Source organism: Numenius arquata, chromosome 28 (genome assembly GCF_964106895.1).
Source record: "Numenius arquata chromosome 28, bNumArq3.hap1.1, whole genome shotgun sequence".
NCBI classification, from domain to species: domain Eukaryota; kingdom Metazoa; phylum Chordata; class Aves; order Charadriiformes; family Scolopacidae; genus Numenius; species Numenius arquata.
The window spans coordinates 454398-468451 of record NC_133603.1 but is presented as its reverse complement, the minus strand read 5'-3'; positions in this window follow the sequence as shown (position 1 = coordinate 468451).

The following is a 14054-nucleotide window of genomic DNA, read 5'->3' as shown; positions in this document are numbered from 1 at the left end:
TTAAAAATTACCTGTGGGGGTTAGCCCAATCTCTTACAGATTTGAGACAGCGTGGATTGCTGCCTCAGACGGCTCCACTGGATTTCAAACTACACCAGATACAGCCTGGAGACTGGGTACTAGTGAAGTCCTGGCAAGAGGATACTCTGACTCCAGCGTGGGAAGGACCTTTCCTGGTACTCCTGACAACAGAAGCAGCTGTGCGAACTAAGGAGAAGGGGTGGACACATGCTACACGGGTGAAAGGACCAATAGCCCCACCTCCTGGAGAGTGGACAGTAACCCAGGGAAGCGATCCACTGAAATTGACTCTTAAAAGACAGAATTGGTAAAATCGAGAGTAATGAAATAAAAGTGTAATACCTGGGGAGGTTACCAGCAAAGGTTCTAAAAACTAGAGCCAAGGGCAAGACTGGCTCAGTCTCTTCACTCCTCTTCTGTGAGCGGTCTCCGCTGCTGGCTGCAATCCAGTAGGCGTTGAGAGATGGGAGGGAAGGCTGTGCCAGACCTTGGCAGGTTTTATGCTACCATACTAATGAACCTTGTGACCATCCCTCTGTGTTACAGTCAAATGGAAGATAACCAATTTGTAACATTAGGGAATGAAATAGCAAAAAGCTTTAATTTGAGTAATTGTTGGGTATGTGGAAGCCCGAGGGGATCTGAAGAATGGCCATGGGTAGCCCGGCCTGTGCAGCCTAAGTGGCTGGTGAGTAGCTTAAGTACAGTACGCCATGGAACAAAGGTCTGGGCAGAAGAGGGAGCTGCATGGAAAATATTGTACCCAGGAAAAGGGAATTATTGCCTGAACAGAGCCAAATCGGGAGGGAAATATTTAGGGAAAAGTGAATGTGAGTGGACATTATCACCAGGAATGGATTGTTATGACTCACTGTGTACTCCTTATAATTGCCGGAGGTACCAAGGAAGATGGAACCAAACACACATTAAGCTTAGAGATGGCACCTGGGTAAGATGTTCCTTCCATGAACCTTGGCATGCTGGTTGCAGGGCAGCGGCAAGAGAGATTGGCAAAAAGGGGGGTTTTAAAGATTCTCTGTTCCTGGCTTGTCAGCGGGACAATACTACCAGCAAAACCCATGTAATAAGAGTCTATCAATGGGCTTGGCAAAATTCAAATGGGACCAGAACATATTTCACAAAGTTCTGGTCAGCTACAAACCGAACGATAAGAGAGGGAGGATGTAACTGTAAATGGCATCCGGATGCAGAGGCCTTTGAATGTGACTATTGTGACTCCAATGGGGATTTAAACGCCTCAGGAGGACCATGGGGCACAGAAGATCCGCTATACTATGAAACACCACAAGGTGATGAAACATGGGACGGTCCCTTTGCCAACGGGGCTTGGGCCTTAGAGGGCCATTATTGGATTTGTGGGAAACATGCTTACCGAAGATTACCTCCAAACTGGTCAGGAGTCTGTTATGTTGGATATGTAATGCCTTTCTTTTTCTTGCTGTCTAATACACAGGCAGCTGGGCTGGGGGTCCGGCTATATGATGAATTGAGGAGAAAGAAACGAACAACGATCGAAATGGGAGGAACTCAGAATTGGGGGCAGGATGAATGGCCCCCACAACGCATAATAGAAACATATGGACCAGCAACATGGGCACAAGATGGTAGCTGGGGATATCGAACACCTGTTTATATGCTCAATAGAATAATTAGGTTGCAAGCAGTGCTTGAAATAATTACCAATGAGACAGCCTCAGCCTTAGACTTAATAGCAGTCCAACAAACACAGATGCGAACTGCCATATACCAAAATAGACTGGCACTAGACTACCTATTAGCAGAAGAGGGGGGGGTATGTGGCAAATTTAACACATCAGAGTGTTGTCTTCATATTGATGACAACGGACAAGCTGTAAGAGATATAGCAGCAAACATCAGAAAACTAGCACACGTCCCAGTGCAAAGGTGGAAATCTATGATGGATGTCAACTGGTGGAATGATTTTTTTGGAATATCTTGGTGGAAGAAGGTAGGCTTCATTCTATTATGTGCTCTTGCTGGACTGCTGTTCATACCTTGTTTTATTCCTCGTGCAGTGGGATTAATTTCTAGAGTGGTAGAAGGAATGCAAGTGACCAGTCTATCGAATGTGGATGCTGTGAATCAAGGTGCTACATCGCAGAGGATAATGGTCTTAAGAAAAAGAGATCACCGAAAAGAAGAACAAAATGAAAGATTACAGTTATTGTTGAATAAATGGGAAGAAGATAATAAGCTTCAGCAAAAATGTAATAAATAAAAAGGGGGTGGATTGTGAGAAATGAGCTGAATTTTGCTTCAGCTACTTGGTATATTTCTATTTGTGTGCTCGGTTATAGCATCTAACTAATCCTTACAAGTACCCTGGAATGGCCCAGAGGCTCTGGTTTACAAGAAGCCATTTAGGTAAAGAGAACCGAATTGATGGTAGACTGATAAGCGAACAAAGGACGGTGGAAGGTGATAAGTGGATAAAGGCCACCTGGGGGGTGACTGAAGAAAAGAAGGATATGGACACTAGGTCAAGAAGATGACCACCGGGATGTTTGTAACTACTAACATTAGACAGTAGATATTAGCAGAGACTGTGAAACAATGTATTGTTAATTAAAGGTTTGTGTCTTTAGGCGGTCGGGAAGAATGTGAGCTCCAACTTCTCAGCCAATGAGAAGAGAGACAGGTATTCAGGCGGCCGGGAAAGAAAGGTATAACATTTCTAAAAAACTAAAGATGTGTGTGCCTCTACTTTGAGATGCACCCGATTCAGCGCTGCTTCGTACAATAAACCTTTGCTCCAGTGACTTCGTCCTCTTTAAAATTGTAAGTGTGAGCCGGTGTTTCTCACAATTTGGGGGCTCGTCCGGGAGCCAGCGCTCCTGTTCCTGCGAGGTGAGACAGCGAAGAGGGGACGGCGCGCCCCGCTGATTTCAGTGGTCTCCAACCCACTGTCTCATCCCGTGAGGGGCAGCGGGTCCTATCCGGACAGAGGACTCCCGGAGCAAAGGAGGGGAAGGGAAGAATTGAGTTAACGGGATTGAGTTACGCGCGGCAGCCGATAATTTCTGTGCACGGGACCCGGGTAAGAAAATTGACTGTTAAGTACTACTCGGGCGGCTGGGATAGCGGGATTGGGACTGTGTGTGTGAGACGCAGAATTGTCTGCGGAGCGAGTGTGGAGCCCTTCTAACTGCGGTTCCGTTTCTCCGCGAGGAGACCGGCCAGTGAAGGGGCGAAGCGAAACGGTTCCAGGTGAAAAAGTCCCACGGGAAAGTGAAATGGGAAATAGGCCTAGCAGAGAGAAGGCTATAAAGAATCAAGGACTTGAAAGTCCTGGTGCGAGCATTCCACCCGACAGTCCTTTAGGGGTGATGCTCGGGAAGTGGGGGCAGGGTTGCACCCAGGGAAAAGAGAAAAAAACAATGATACAGTACTGTATGTTTGAGTGGGTGAAAGAACCTATTAGATCTGACCCACTGTGCTGGCCGCAGTTCGGGTCAATGGAGAATTGGTTGTGCCAGGCTTTGAATCTCTACGTATGTAGTAAGACTCCAGTAAACCAAGAAGAAATTGAATATGCTTCATGTTGGAGGAGGTCTCACTCCTTATTCATGACAAAAGACCTTGGGGGAAAGAAGATTAAGAAGAGAGAAGAAAGTTGGGAACCTCCGGATCATTTGCCACCCCCATACAACCCTGAATTCGACGAAACAGAAGAAGATTGGGGGGGGGAGGAGGAGGATAATGAATGGGAAGGGGGGGGACTCTGTGAGACCAGGTGCCCCTCTGCTCGGGGAGACTCGGAGAACCCGGGTCACTGAATTAGATCAGATAGTAAGGGATGTTCGGAATTTTCCTTTGCCGTCTTGTAAAGGGGAACATAAGGAGGGTATGTTCCCTTTGAGAGAGGTACCCATGCCGGGAGCCCCGGGGGGGGTGGGCTTTGTGAATGTACCTCTGACTAGCACCGAGGTGCGGGAATTTAAGAAAGAGATGAAAAAGTTATTAGAGGACCCTTTAGGGTTGTCAGAGCAGCTCGACCAGTTTCTGGGCCCTAATCTTTACACTTGGGATGAAATGCAGTTCATTTTAGGAGCCCTGTTCACACCGGAAGAAAGACAAACGATCCGGGCTGCGGGTATTAGAATTTGGGAGCGAGAAAATCCTCCCGATATCCCTGGGGGAGTCCTAGGGGAACAGAAATTCCCTGTGACCAGGCCTGCCTGGGATCAGAATAATGCGGAGGGGAGGAATAATATGTCTGATTACAGAAGATTAGTAATCAGGGGAATAAAAGAGGCAGTCCCAAAAGGACAGAATTTTGATAAAGCCTTTGAAAGCACGCAACAAAAAGATGAATCTCCTACAGATTGGCTGGAAAGGTTAAGGAGAAATATACAACAATACTCAGGAATAGATCCCGAGAATGATGTGGGGCGAGAGTTGTTGAAGGTTAATTTTGTCACTAAGGCGTGGCCTGATATAAAGAAGGAGTTAGAGAAACTGGAAGACTGGCATGATCGGAGCTTGAATGAATTGTTGCGAGAGGCTCAGAAAGTGTATGTCAGGAGAGATGATGAGAAGCAGAAAGCTAAAGCTAAGTTGATGGTGGCAGCAGTGGAACAAGTAACGGGGCGGCAGCCTGAGAGAGGGAGAGAGGTGGTGTGAACGTGGCAGAGGTCCCAGCCGCGGGCCACAGTGTGAGCGCAGAGAATATAAGGTTCAACCGGCTGGGAGGGGGAACCCTCATGGGTGGCAAGTAGGTCCTAGAAGGTGTTTTCATTGTGGGAGAGAGGGGCACTTTAAGAGGGATTGTCCGATGAGGCAGAAGGAAAACGGAGTGTTTCGAGTAATGGAGCGGGATGATTATTCTTTAGAATAGGGGTGTCAGGGGCTCTACCTTCTGGGGTCGAACCATCACATTGAGCCCTTGATAAATTTAAAATTAGGACCCCAGAAGGAGGAATATGTATTCCTAGTGGACACAGGAGCAGAAAGAACAAGTATAACCAAAATCCCACAGGGATATGAAATTGGGGAACTTACGACGAACGTGGTTGGGAGAAAAGGGGAAGGGTTTTCAGTCCCTATTGTAGAGCAAGTAACTATACGAGGGAATAACCGAGAAGCAAAAATGGACTTAGTAGTGATACCTGAAGTAGGAGCGAACTTATTGGGGAGGGATTTACAGATATTGTTAGGGATCGGAATAGTTCCAAAAGATGATAGGATGATGGTGCAGCTTTATAAGTTGACCACAGAGGATGAAAAAGTGATTAATCCAATAGTCTGGGTGGCGGAGGGAAACCGGGGAGGACTGGACGTACTCCCCCTCAAAGTGGAATTAAAGAAAGAAAGTCAGCCTGTGCGTGTAAAACAATATCCTATATCTCTAGAAGGGAGGAAGGGGCTCCAACCTGTAATTGAGGGATTGTTGAAAGATGGTCTCTTAGAGCCCTGCATGTCTCCTTATAATACACCTATTTTACCCGTCAGAAAGTCGGATGGGAGTTGGAGATTAGTGCAAGATTTAAGGGAGCTGAATAAAATTGTTCAGACACGTCACCCGGTAGTACCCAATCCTTATACATTGCTAAGCAAAATACCTCATGAACACAAGTGGTTCAGTGTAGTAGACCTTAAAGATGCTTTTTGGACCTGTCCCTTGGCGGTGGAAAGTCGGGACATGTTTGCCTTTGAATGGGAGGACCCGGTAACAGGGAGGAGGCAGCAATTCCGCTGGACCACGTTACCACAGGGGTTTACGGAATCACCCAACCTTTTTGGGCAAGTGTTGGAACAAATACTTGAGGAAATTTCGTTTTCCCCAGGGATCAAGCTGCTTCAGTATGTAGATGATTTACTAATATCGGGGGAAGAGGAGATGGAGGTTCGACCTGCAACCATCAAATTACTTAACTACTTGGGAGAAAAAGGGCTCCGAGTCTCAGAAACTAAGTTGCAGTTTGTAGAAAAGGAGGTGAGGTACCTCGGGCACGTGATCAGCGAAGGGAAAAGGAGAATAAACCCAGAACGAATTTCTGGTATTGTAACAACTCCAATTCCAAGGAGTAAGAAAGAAATAAGAAAGTTTTGGGGCCTCCTTGGATACTGCCGACTATGGATTGATAATTTTAGCCAACATGTGAAATTTTTGTATGAAAAATTGCAAGAAGAGACAGAAGACCCCCAGTGGACAGCAGAGGAGCGGCAGCAGTTTGAAGAACTTAAACAAAAACTAATACAAGCACCTGTATTGTCTCTTCCTTCCCTAGGAAAGCCATTCCACCTTTATGTAAATGTTGAGAGTGGAATGGCCTATGGAGCGTTAGCCCAGGTCTGGGGAGGGCAGAAACAACCAGTAGCCTATTGATCTAAAGTATTGGATCCGGTGTCACGAGGGTGGCCAACCTGTGTGCAAGCGGTGGCAGCAACAGCCTTACTGGTGGAGGAAAGCCGGAAACTGACCTTTGGGGGAACACTGATAGTATCCACCCCCCACATAGTGAGAACAATATTAAGCCAAAAATCCGGACGGTGGTTGACTGATTCTAGGATTCTGAAATACGAAACCATCTTAATGGAAAAAGATGACTTAGTTTTAACTACTGACAAAAGCATCAACCCTTCCCAATATTTATAGGGGAAGACAGAGGAAGAGGTACCAGGGCATAATGGTCTCGATATCATAGAGTATCAAACCACAAAACGCATATCACCCAGCTGGTAATAGAGACTAAGTTGCCCTGGACCAAATGCCTGCCCCTAGCCCTGTTGAGAATCAGGACTGCTCCAAGGAAGGATTTAGGAGTATCTCCCTATGAAATGCTATTCGGACTTCCATATCTGGGAAGGGAAGAAGGTGTGCCAATTCCTGAAATTAATGATGTCTTTCTTAAAAATTACCTGTGGGGGTTAGCCCAATCTCTTACAGATTTGAGACAGCGTGGATTGCTGCCTCAGACGGCTCCACTGGATTTCAAACTACACCAGATACAGCCTGGAGACTGGGTACTAGTGAAGTCCTGGCAAGAGGATACTCTGACTCCAGCGTGGGAAGGACCTTTCCTGGTACTCCTGACAACAGAAGCAGCTGTGCGAACTAAGGAGAAGGGGTGGACACGTGCTACACGCGTAAAAGGACCAATAGCCCCACCTCCTGGAGAGTGGACAGTAACCCAGGGAAGTGATCCACTGAAATTGACTCTTAAAAGACAGAATTGGTAAAATCGAGAGTAATGAAATAAAAGTGTAATACCTGGGGAGGTTACCAGCAAAGGTTCTAAAAACTAGAGCCAAGGGCAAGACTGGCTCAGTCTCTTCACTCCTCTTCTGTGAGCGGTCTCCGCTGCTGGCTGCAATCCAGTAGGCGTTGAGAGATGGGAGGGAAGGCTGTGCCAGACCTTGGCAGGTTTTATGCTACCATACTAATGAACCTTGTGACCATCCCTCTGTGTTACAGTCAAATGGAAGATAACCAATTTGTAACATTAGGGAATGAAATAGCAAAAAGCTTTAATTTGAGTAATTGTTGGGTATGTGGAAGCCCGAGGGGATCTGAAGAATGGCCATGGGTAGCCCGGCCTGTGCAGCCTAAGTGGCTGGTGAGTAGCTTAAGTACAGTACGCCATGGAACAAAGGTCTGGGCAGAAGAGGGAGCTGCATGGAAAATATTGTACCCAGGAAAAGGGAATTATTGCCTGAACAGAACCAAATCGGGAGGGAAATATTTAGGGAAAAGTGAATGTGAGTGGACATTATCACCAGGAATGGATTGTTATGACTCACTGTGTACTCCTTATAATTGCCGGAGGTACCAAGGAAGATGGAACCAAACACACATTAAGCTTAGAGATGGCACCTGGGTAAGATGTTCCTTCCATGAACCTTGGCATGCTGGTTGCAGGGCAGCGGCAAGAGAGATTGGCAAAAAGGGGGGTTTTAAAGATTCTCTGTTCCTGGCTTGTCAGCGGGACAATACTACCAGCAAAACCCATGTAATAAGAGTCTATCAATGGGCTTGGCAAAATTCAAATGGGACCAGAACATATTTCACAAAGTTCTGGTCAGCTACAAACCGAACGATAAGAGAGGGAGGATGTAACTGTAAATGGCATCCGGATGCAGAGGCCTTTGAATGTGACTATTGTGACTCCAATGGGGATTTAAACGCCTCAGGAGGACCATGGGGCACAGAAGATCCGCTATACTATGAAACACCACAAGGTGATGAAACATGGGACGGTCCCTTTGCCAACGGGGCTTGGGCCTTAGAGGGCCATTATTGGATTTGTGGGAAACATGCTTACCGAAGATTACCTCCAAACTGGTCAGGAGTCTGTTATGTTGGATATGTAATGCCTTTCTTTTTCTTGCTGTCTAATACACAGGCAGCTGGGCTGGGGGTCCGGCTATATGATGAATTGAGGAGAAAGAAACGAACAACGATCGAAATGGGAGGAACTCAGAATTGGGGGCAGGATGAATGGCCCCCACAACGCATAATAGAAACATATGGACCAGCAACATGGGCACAAGATGGTAGCTGGGGATATCGAACACCTGTTTATATGCTCAATAGAATAATTAGGTTGCAAGCAGTGCTTGAAATAATTACCAATGAGACAGCCTCAGCCTTAGACTTAATAGCAGTCCAACAAACACAGATGCGAACTGCCATATACCAAAATAGACTGGCACTAGACTACCTATTAGCAGAAGAGGGGGGGGTATGTGGCAAATTTAACACATCAGAGTGTTGTCTTCATATTGATGACAACGGACAAGCTGTAAGAGATATAGCAGCAAACATCAGAAAACTAGCACACGTCCCAGTGCAAAGGTGGAAATCTATGATGGATGTCAACTGGTGGAATGATTTTTTTGGAATATCTTGGTGGAAGAAGGTAGGCTTCATTCTATTACGTGCTCTTGCTGGACTGCTGTTCATACCTTGTTTTATTCCTCGTGCAGTGGGATTAATTTCTAGAGTGGTAGAAGGAATGCAAGTGACCAGTCTATCGAATGTGGATGCTGTGAATCAAGGTGCTACATCGCAGAGGATAATGGTCTTAAGAAAAAGAGATCACCGAAAAGAAGAACAAAATGAAAGATTACAGTTATTGTTGAATAAATGGGAAGAAGATAATAAGCTTCAGCAAAAATGTAATAAATAAAAAGGGGGTGGATTGTGAGAAATGAGCTGAATTTTGCTTCAGCTACTTGGTATATTTCTATTTGTGTGCTCGGTTATAGCATCTAACTAATCCTTACAAGTACCCTGGAATGGCCCAGAGGCTCTGGTTTACAAGAAGCCATTTAGGTAAAGAGAACCGAATTGATGGTAGACTGATAAGCGAACAAAGGACGGTGGAAGGTGATAAGTGGATAAAGGCCACCTGGGGGGTGACTGAAGAAAAGAAGGATATGGACACTAGGTCAAGAAGATGACCACCGGGATGTTTGTAACTACTAACATTAGACAGTAGATATTAGCAGAGACTGTGAAACAATGTATTGTTAATTAAAGGTTTGTGTCTTTAGGCGGTCGGGAAGAATGTGAGCTCCAACTTCTCAGCCAATGAGAAGAGAGACAGGTATTCAGGCGGCCGGGAAAGAAAGGTATAACATTTCTAAAAAACTAAAGATGTGTGTGCCTCTACTTTGAGATGCACCCGATTCAGCGCTGCTTCGTACAATAAACCTTTGCTCCAGTGACTTCGTCCTCTTTAAAATTGTAAGTGTGAGCCGGTGTTTCTCACAATTTGGGGGCTCGTCCGGGAGCCAGCGCTCCTGTTCCTGCGAGGTGAGACAGCGAAGAGGGGACGGCGCGCCCCGCTGATTTCAGTGGTCTCCAACCCACTGTCTCATCCCGTGAGGGGCAGCGGGTCCTATCCGGACAGAGGACTCCCGGAGCAAAGGAGGGGAAGGGAAGAATTGAGTTAACGGGATTGAGTTACGCGCGGCAGCCGATAATTTCTGTGCACGGGACCCAGGTAAGAAAATTGACTGTTAAGTACTACTCGGGCGGCTGGGATAGCGGGATTGGGACTGTGTGTGTGAGACGCAGAATTGTCTGCGGAGCGAGTGTGGAGCCCTTCTAACTGCGGTTCCGTTTCTCCGCGAGGAGACCGGCCAGTGAAGGGGCGAAGCGAAACGGTTCCAGGTGAAAAAGTCCCACGGGAAAGTGAAATGGGAAATAGGCCTAGCAGAGAGAAGGCTATAAAGAATCAAGGACTTGAAAGTCCTGGTGCGAGCATTCCACCCGACAGTCCTTTAGGGGTGATGCTCGGGAAGTGGGGGCAGGGTTGCACCCAGGGAAAAGAGAAAAAAACAATGATACAGTACTGTATGTTTGAGTGGGTGAAAGAACCTATTAGATCTGACCCACTGTGCTGGCCGCAGTTCGGGTCAATGGAGAATTGGTTGTGCCAGGCTTTGAATCTCTACGTATGTAGTAAGACTCCAGTAAACCAAGAAGAAATTGAATATGCTTCATGTTGGAGGAGGTCTCACTCCTTATTCATGACAAAAGACCTTGGGGGAAAGAAGATTAAGAAGAGAGAAGAAAGTTGGGAACCTCCGGATCATTTGCCACCCCCATACAACCCTGAATTCGACGAAACAGAAGAAGATTGGGGGGGGGAGGAGGAGGATAATGAATGGGAAGGGGGGGGACTCTGTGAGACCAGGTGCCCCTCTGCTCGGGGAGACTCGGAGAACCCGGGTCACTGAATTAGATCAGATAGTAAGGGATGTTCGGAATTTTCCTTTGCCGTCTTGTAAAGGGGAACATAAGGAGGGTATGTTCCCTTTGAGAGAGGTACCCATGCCGGGAGCCCCGGGGGGGGTGGGCTTTGTGAATGTACCTCTGACTAGCACCGAGGTGCGGGAATTTAAGAAAGAGATGAAAAAGTTATTAGAGGACCCTTTAGGGTTGTCAGAGCAGCTCGACCAGTTTCTGGGCCCTAATCTTTACACTTGGGATGAAATGCAGTTCATTTTAGGAGCCCTGTTCACACCGGAAGAAAGACAAACGATCCGGGCTGCGGGTATTAGAATTTGGGAGCGAGAAAATCCTCCCGATATCCCTGGGGGAGTCCTAGGGGAACAGAAATTCCCTGTGACCAGGCCTGCCTGGGATCAGAATAATGCGGAGGGGAGGAATAATATGTCTGATTACAGAAGATTAGTAATCAGGGGAATAAAAGAGGCAGTCCCAAAAGGACAGAATTTTGATAAAGCCTTTGAAAGCACGCAACAAAAAGATGAATCTCCTACAGATTGGCTGGAAAGGTTAAGGAGAAATATACAACAATACTCAGGAATAGATCCCGAGAATGATGTGGGGCGAGAGTTGTTGAAGGTTAATTTTGTCACTAAGGCGTGGCCTGATATAAAGAAGGAGTTAGAGAAACTGGAAGACTGGCATGATCGGAGCTTGAATGAATTGTTGCGAGAGGCTCAGAAAGTGTATGTCAGGAGAGATGATGAGAAGCAGAAAGCTAAAGCTAAGTTGATGGTGGCAGCAGTGGAACAAGTAACGGGGCGGCAGCCTGAGAGAGGGAGAGAGGTGGTGTGAACGTGGCAGAGGTCCCAGCCGCGGGCCACAGCGTGAGCGCAGAGAATATAAGGTTCAACCGGCTGGGAGGGGGAACCCTCATGGGTGGCAAGTAGGTCCTAGAAGGTGTTTTCATTGTGGGAGAGAGGGGCACTTTAAGAGGGATTGTCCGATGAGGCAGAAGGAAAACGGAGTGTTTCGAGTAATGGAGCGGGATGATTATTCTTTAGAATAGGGGTGTCAGGGGCTCTACCTTCTGGGGTCGAACCATCACATTGAGCCCTTGATAAATTTAAAATTAGGACCCCAGAAGGAGGAATATGTATTCCTAGTGGACACAGGAGCAGAAAGAACAAGTATAACCAAAATCCCACAGGGATATGAAATTGGGGAACTTACGACGAACGTGGTTGGGAGAAAAGGGGAAGGGTTTTCAGTCCCTATTGTAGAGCAAGTAACTATACGAGGGAATAACCGAGAAGCAAAAATGGACTTAGTAGTGATACCTGAAGTAGGAGCGAACTTATTGGGGAGGGATTTACAGATATTGTTAGGGATCGGAATAGTTCCAAAAGATGATAGGATGATGGTGCAGCTTTATAAGTTGACCACAGAGGATGAAAAAGTGATTAATCCAATAGTCTGGGTGGCGGAGGGAAACCGGGGAGGACTGGACGTACTCCCCCTCAAAGTGGAATTAAAGAAAGAAAGTCAGCCTGTGCGTGTAAAACAATATCCTATATCTCTAGAAGGGAGGAAGGGGCTCCAACCTGTAATTGAGGGATTGTTGAAAGATGGTCTCTTAGAGCCCTGCATGTCTCCTTATAATACACCTATTTTACGCGTCAGAAAGTCGGATGGGAGTTGGAGATTAGTGCAAGATTTAAGGGAGCTGAATAAAATTGTTCAGACACGTCACCCGGTAGTACCCAATCCTTATACATTGCTAAGCAAAATACCTCATGAACACAAGTGGTTCAGTGTAGTAGACCTTAAAGATGCTTTTTGGACCTGTCCCTTGGCGGTGGAAAGTCGGGACATGTTTGCCTTTGAATGGGAGGACCCGGTAACAGGGAGGAGGCAGCAATTCCGCTGGACCACGTTACCACAGGGGTTTACGGAATCACCCAACCTTTTTGGGCAAGTGTTGGAACAAATACTTGAGGAAATTTCGTTTTCCCCAGGGATCAAGCTGCTTCAGTATGTAGATGATTTACTAATATCGGGGGAAGAGGAGATGGAGGTTCGACCTGCAACCATCAAATTACTTAACTACTTGGGAGAAAAAGGGCTCCGAGTCTCAGAAACTAAGTTGCAGTTTGTAGAAAAGGAGGTGAGGTACCTCGGGCATGTGATCAGCGAAGGGAAAAGGAGAATAAACCCAGAACGAATTTCTGGTATTGTAACAACTCCAATTCCAAGGAGTAAGAAAGAAATAAGAAAGTTTTGGGGCCTCCTTGGATACTGCCGACTATGGATTGATAATTTTAGCCAACATGTGAAATTTTTGTATGAAAAATTGCAAGAAGAGACAGAAGACCCCCAGTGGACAGCAGAGGAGCGGCAGCAGTTTGAAGAACTTAAACAAAAACTAATACAAGCACCTGTATTGTCTCTTCCTTCCCTAGGAAAGCCATTCCACCTTTATGTAAATGTTGAGAGTGGAATGGCCTATGGAGCGTTAGCCCAGGTCTGGGGAGGGCAGAAACAACCAGTAGCCTATTGATCTAAAGTATTGGATCCGGTGTCACGAGGGTGGCCAACCTGTGTGCAAGCGGTGGCAGCAACAGCCTTACTGGTGGAGGAAAGCCGGAAACTGACCTTTGGGGGAACACTGATAGTATCCACCCCCCACATAGTGAGAACAATATTAAGCCAAAAATCCGGACGGTGGTTGACTGATTCTAGGATTCTGAAATACGAAACCATCTTAATGGAAAAAGATGACTTAGTTTTAACTACTGACAAAAGCATCAACCCTTCCCAATATTTATAGGGGAAGACAGAGGAAGAGGTACCAGGGCATAATGGTCTCGATATCATAGAGTATCAAACCACAAAACGCATATCACCCAGCTGGTAATAGAGACTAAGTTGCCCTGGACCAAATGCCTGCCCCTAGCCCTGTTGAGAATTAGGACTGCTCCAAGGAAGGATTTAGGAGTATCTCCCTATGAAATGCTATTCGGACTTCCATATCTGGGAAGGGAAGAAGGTGTGCCAATTCCTGAAATTAATGATGTCTTTCTTAAAAATTACCTGTGGGGGTTAGCCCAATCTCTTACAGATTTGAGACAGCGTGGATTGCTGCCTCAGACGGCTCCACTGGATTTCAAACTACACCAGATACAGCCTGGAGACTGGGTACTAGTGAAGTCCTGGCAAGAGGATACTCTGACTCCAGCATGGGAAGGACCTTTCCTGGTACTCCTGACAACAGAAGCAGCTGTGCGAACTAAGGAGAAGGGGTGGACAC